General features: G+C 40.6%; 1 protein-coding gene across 7 annotated transcripts in view; it reads right to left on the bottom strand.

Moving 5' to 3' along the window:
- The window catches only part of plagl2 (pleiomorphic adenoma gene-like 2), a 43,197-nt gene extending 42,979 nt beyond the window's left edge, over window positions 1-218 (bottom strand). For 6 of the 7 annotated variants that reach the window (XM_053424384.1, XM_053424382.1, XM_053424383.1 and 3 more), the window contains exon 1: window positions 8-218. The gene's annotated coding sequence lies outside the window, so the exon portion shown is untranslated. The remainder of the gene's footprint in view (window positions 1-7) is intronic. The other variant, XM_053424373.1, reaches the window with a different exon arrangement.
- Window positions 219-6,533: the final 6,315 nt, after the last annotated feature.

Here is a 6,533-nt window from a genome sequence, read left to right on the forward strand (position 1 = left end):
AACCCACCGAAAAGTTTCCAGCACCGCATTAGTCAACCTCACATGGAGCCCCGGGAAACTTCCATCCCCCGCACCGGAGCACGAAACCCGCCGTGGGAGAGCCGCCGCCGCCGCTCCCCGCTCCCCGCTCCGCTCGATCCGATCTGCGATGACTTTCACCGATTTCTCGCTCCTCCGGTTATGAGTCGCTATTCGGGCCTGAGAGTGCGCCTGGCTCCTCAGGCTGCAGCAGAGTTATGGGGCGGTAAGCATTGTGGGAGTGTGACGTCAGGCCACTTTCACAAACTTTTTTTTTTTTTTTCAGGCAGGGACCGTGTACTGGTTTTTCAGTCCTCCCAGTTCACAAGATCCACTTCATACATGTATAAACACACACACCTGCTTATATGTTGCACACATTCATCTTGAGAAAATGATATCTTTAGGCATAATCATATACAACCGATGTGTTCGGTAAGTTGTACAACTTGTGGCATCAACATTTTAATGGATTTCCTCTTGTTACTTATAGCCACATGTATTTAATTCCATTATATATTTTTGATGATTTCTGTTTCTGTTTCTCTCTTGAGAACTATTACATTTGTTTAATATAAGGAAATAAAAACTAGAATACATTGTTTTATTCTTGCACTATTTTTGTAAACATGCCTTATTCTATCATCTGTAGTTATTGCCTGCTATTGTTGCTTCCTCGTCTCTTATTTTACAGTGATCCATATACATCATCATTATAGATAGATAGATAGATAGATAGATAGATAGATAGATAGATAGATAGATAGATAGATAGATAGATAGATAGAAAGGTTGTGGAAACTTGTGTTAATTCTTCTGTCATCCTTTAAAGGTAAAAGAAGATAAATCCGCTTCAGTCCTGACGTGTCAGCCTCATACAAACATTCATTAGATGTGAGAGGTGCGTTTGTTTCATCCCTGGGGACAAGCCGGTTTTAATGAAGTTGGAGGAGAGAAAATCCCACCCGCAGAAAGAAATCAGTGAATTCGAATGAATGAGTCACCTCAGCTTATTCACACGATTTTTCACAACGGAAAAGTGTGAAAAACACACTTAGGTCGACAATATGTAGGTTACAGGAAATACATGATGTCTAATACAAAAGTCTCTATATATCGTATCACCATAGTAGAGTTTTCACACACATTCACATTTTTCTTCCATAACATTTTTAATTTAATCGGAAAATAAATCGTTTAAAATGTCTATGAGCTAAATAAATATTTTTTACACATGTGTATATATCAGGCGCGTTGCCATTCAATGTGACTTATTGGTTAATAAATGTAAAAGCGCAGAGGAAGAACACTTCCAGCCCATCAGCAGGAATGTGGCTGCTCGCCCCCACGTGTTGGTGGTGGTGGTCCCGTTTCTCTCCCACCTTGTGTTATTGTTATTTTCTTTCCTAAGGGTGGGGGGCGGGAGGAAGAATTACTTCCAGGGCACATCAACTCGCTTCCTCATCACCCTAAACGCCCCCACCCCTCCACATGCAGGCTTGCAGCAGGGCCGCAGGGTGAGTGTGTTTGTGCATGGAGAGGGAGTGAGGGGGGTGGGGGAGCAAGACTCTTCACTAATGCTGCCTTCAAGTGCAGCCCGCCGCCTCATGTTTTACACTTACAGAGGAAAAACACCTGTCTGTGCATTTATATACTTGTTAAAGTATTTTAAACGAGGCGGGTTAAATTTTAATGCTTGCTGAATTATTTAGTCAATTAATAACTTGCTTATGAAACATTAAGCCTAATACATGTTTTAGCATGGTGGGTCTCATACTTTTGCACGTCGAGGACCACTAAACTCATATAGACCACGGACCCCAAATGTTACACACTTTTAGATTTTTTTATTTCAGGAAGGATATGGTATTAAAGACCATAGTAGGTCAACTTGTTACTTTAAATTAAATTATTGTGAAAATAAATTCTTCCCTCAAGACCTTTCAGGGGTCCCTGTACCCATTTTGAGAGCCCTTGTTTTAGGAAAGCTAGTTGTTGGTGTTTTAATTAAATTGTTGAATAAAATAACAATAGCCCAAAAAATACGCTTTACCTACTTGCTGCAGCAATGAATAATAAAAACCACACTAGCCTACAAATACCGTGAAGAACTCCAGTTGTACTTATTCATGTTTTGTTTTTTAACCATTCGCTCCCTCGGAGTTGCCACATTTCCGACTGAACTTGAAAGCATCGACGGTTTGTTGGTGTGTCCCATACAGAGGAGAGAGAGGTGAGGGGGGGGGAGATCCTGTCGCTGGTGGAGGGTGGGTCCTGGGGGGAGGGGGGGGGGGGGGATGCCTGTGACACCTCAGCTGACTTCACCTGGACCTGCAGCTGTCAGTGAGAACGCTGCAGGTCCAGCTCCCTGCTTCACTGACACCGGTCACACTGGATGAACCTGTGTGAGCTCCAACATCTGCAGGGACACACCGCGGCTCCGCTCCTCCGCTGCCCGGCCTTAAAGGAGTCTGTGCGAGGCTATGACATCCAGCACCTGAAAAACAAGGATCCAAATCCAACGTGCTATAGATCAAAAATCACAGGAAAGGGGAGAGGGTCTTTAAGATTTAATCACTCCTCAAAAAGTTCCTTTATTTTGCCTTTTCTTGGAGCAGTCTGATTTAGAAATGCTATAAATTTACTAAATTTAATTAAAAAAAAGTTTTGCTCTTAAATAAAATGAAATAGAAACTATATTTGAAAAAAATGCTATTATTTAAGATTTTTCTTATAAGTTGACAGGTGGAACAACTGTTAATCGTCAGGTGATAAAAAACATGTCAAATATTAATTTCAAGCACTGAATAATAGGTTAAAGTAAACAAATGGTTGATAAAGTAATGTAAATAGTGACTGTAATGAATGCATTAATCGTTTGTATTTGTGTTATCCTTTTTACAACTTCAAATGTAAATTTGCTGGATACCTGTCAATAGAATGTACAAACCCTAAATTAGAGTAAATACAAAACACAGCCACAAAGTAATAGTTTGTTAGGAAGTGTTGACACTCTAAGGGAAACTTGCCAAAGATTCCCCCTGAAATAAATTGTAAGAAAATACATATATATATCTTTATAAGTATTTGGTTGTACCACCTGGCTTTTTTGGAGTGGTGAAGTTGAAATTGTTATTACAAATTAATTTAAGCTGTTTAAAAAGTTTAAGAACATTTTAGAAGTTTAATTTGTCATTGACCCCAAAATAATAATAATCAAAGAATTGAATAGCATGGTTTTATGAATAGGGTTTTAATTATTTCCTTACAAATAAACTCTATATATTAAAAAAAAAAAAAAAAATCTTATTTGCACATGCAAAGGCACATTCTTATTGTTCTAAATAACTTATTATTAAAACAATTAAATAACTACTCATATTTAAACTACAGAGTTGTCCAAAGTAAATAGTAGGCTAAGAATGAAATATTAAAAATGATTTCATGATGACGCTGTTGAAAAACTAACTGTTGAAAAACATTACATCCAAATATGAGTCTTTATACATTGTATTAACAGACAAGCTCAAATATTTGTTCGAACTGATGCCCATCTCATTGATTTTCTTGTAGAATTACAGGGTTAATAAATTCAACACAGATTATTACACTTAAACTCTTTTTGATTCAAGAATCAGTTGAGAACTAAAGCTACTTAATCTCCTCTGTCTTTGACTTGTTGAAATTGACCTGAAGGAAAGCAAATCATGAAGTTTCTAAATCTTAACAAAAACAAATAAAGATCCTTATTTTGTCTGTAAAAATGTATACCTTCAAAGGAAGTGAAAATGTATCACATATTTTCCATAGTAAACACCACCAAGATGTAGCCTGGTGGTGTTTTATTACAGTGTCATTAATTCCACAGAGACTTATGAATGTCTAACATGAATGATTGGTCTGAGAATCAATATGTTTGATGTATTTCCGAGAACTCCTCTCTCTTCAGACCAGCTACAGTCCGGTGCTCTGTTTTTAAAGTGGTTTTCCTCCAGCAGCAGCTTCTCATGTGAGGATGCTGCAAAGCAAACAGAGGAGGAAGAGGATGGAACGAGGGAGAGAAACAGACGGTGGAAGATGGATGAGGTGTGGCGAGGGAGACTTCTTTTATTATGCCCCAGTTTATTTATTCAGATGACAGTGTGGTTGCTGCGACCACATGGGAGTTGATTGCAGTTGCATGTCTGTTATCTAGAGTCTTATTTAAACGACATGCCGTGGCACTGCTCTTCCCCTGATGTCCTCTCTGCCTCTGTCATGTGTTCGGACCGGCTAGGGAACCGTGCGTGTGCAGAAACCTCCTTGAGAGCACAGCGGCAGGAGCAGCCCCCCCCCCCCCCCCCCCCCCCCTGCATGTCTCTGCCTACCACACACCTAATCAGCCCTGATTAGATGCACTGTAAGGGACGAGGGAGCCGGCCCCTCAGAAGTTATGATGACAGGACCGAAGAAAGCAATGGGCTCGTTTAAATAAAGCCTTCATCAGGCTTGAGCGGAAACATCTGTGTCTGCTTATGCCTGCTGGGTCTAACAGTAGTTAGATCTCTAACTATTCCTCTGGTGTCATCCCAATTTTCTTCTCTCTCTCTCTCTCTCTCTCTCTCTCTCTCTCTCTCTCTCTCTCTCTCTCTCTCTCCTTTAACACCCCCCTCCCTTTAAGGCTCTTCGTTTAACACCATCAGCTTCATAGCCCATAAAGTTCTGGCAAACACTTCTCATCCCCGTCGACACATACCTAAGAGATCCACAAATCAGCATCAGGGAACACAATGGCAAATTTGTAAGAGGGACAATTTGTTCACATCTGGAATATATTTCCCTGCCACCAAAATAAGCAGCAATCCTTTTTTCCCCTTTAGTGTCTGGTGGTGGGAAATTACTATGTGTGTGTTTTTATGTGTTTTGTTTAAAGCAGATGGGCGGTTTACATTAGCGGAGATGGGCGATAAACAGCTTAGAAAAGGATGGGGCGGCTGGTGGTGGACACAAAGAGAGTTCCAGTCGTACAGACAAGGGACCGAGGCACGAGCGTTTCCTTAATTACAGTTGTGTCAAAATAGGTTGCTGCCCTGTAGTGTGTTTTAGTGAGCCTGTGTCTCAGTGTGAGACTGCATTTATTCTGTTGGGTTCATGGGCTGACAAGGCCGAGGAATATTTTTATTGACTTTTTGGGGTGTAATTCAGGCCTAAACGCCCAGTGGCCCAGCACAGCCGACTCCAGAGTGTGTGAAGTTGTGTGAAAAACCCTAAAAATCGATGTGATCACTGCTTAAAACACAAATGTCACACGAAACGCAACTACCTGGTGAGACACATGCCAAAGTTTGTAGTGCTGCACTGAGAGATATGCAGCCTATGATGACATCCTGCGTGTGTTATGCAACTGCGGAGCATCTGGTGGGTGATAATCTCAGAGTATAGCACAGAGGAGTGGAGTTCTATCTCAGCTGGGACTGAGTTCCCCGTGAGGATGTATGGTATCAGGTCACAGACAGCCCGCCCCAGTGCTCTGCGGCAGGTTGATAAGGTGGATGGGTGGGACGCGGAGTGGCCCTGTCCAGCCACACGTCCACGTCACTGGGCCACGGCAGCTGCCAAGGGGGGTGGGGGGGGGGGGGGGGGGGGGGGGGGGGTCCTCGCTGAGAAGGAACTGGAAATGAGGATAGGCACTTTATCAACAGGGTTTTGATGATTAATAGATCTCTGCATCTTATAAAATATTTATGCTTAAGAAAAATGTGTTACCTCACTAGTTAATTTTCGTATTCAGTTTTTATCCTGAGTGGACAAATATAAATACCCACAGAGTTTTTTCCCCAATTTTCAAATTCAGTTCAATCTTTAGAACCAAAATAAATATTTCCTGTTTGTCTTTTTTGTGTTAGAATCTCTCTCCACAATTAAACAAGGTCAAAAAAGGAGTAAACCTTCAAACATAACTTTGTTAGTTTACTGGACAATTTAAATTAAACAAGCAAAGTTTAAACATGTTGCTTTTGTGTATCCATGTAATCCTTCTACAGGGGATCCTAGCAGAGAAAAATAGTTTGTTTGAAACAGGTTTTTAAATAACACATTAACACACTAACACATCTAAATAGATGTGTTAGTGTTCTTGTGTGTTAGTTCTATTTTAGGGTTAGTATTTATCCACGTCGCTAAGGCACACCCCAGCCAAAGTGGAGGATGTTTTTTAAATGAAAAAAGGTATCATCATCATCATCATCATTTATATCTAAAACCTTGGGGGACACGTTGAGATAGAACCCAATTAAAACCAGTATCCTTGTCAAATTAAAAGCAGCAACAGTTACAATCAATCATATCATTAATTAACTGCCTCAACAGTTTTATTGAAATTAACTTAAAGTTTAGTTGAAGTCTTTTCCATGGGTGAGGAATACAGCTCGAAATTGCATTTGTATATCTTTGGCCCCTGCAGGATAAGCCATGATTGTGATGGAGTTTAATGTTTCCATCATTTCAGGGCAGCAAATCTATGGAATGAGGTTAGT

The sequence above is a fragment of the Pleuronectes platessa genome, chromosome 6 (assembly GCF_947347685.1).
Source record: "Pleuronectes platessa chromosome 6, fPlePla1.1, whole genome shotgun sequence".
NCBI classification, from domain to species: domain Eukaryota; kingdom Metazoa; phylum Chordata; class Actinopteri; order Pleuronectiformes; family Pleuronectidae; genus Pleuronectes; species Pleuronectes platessa.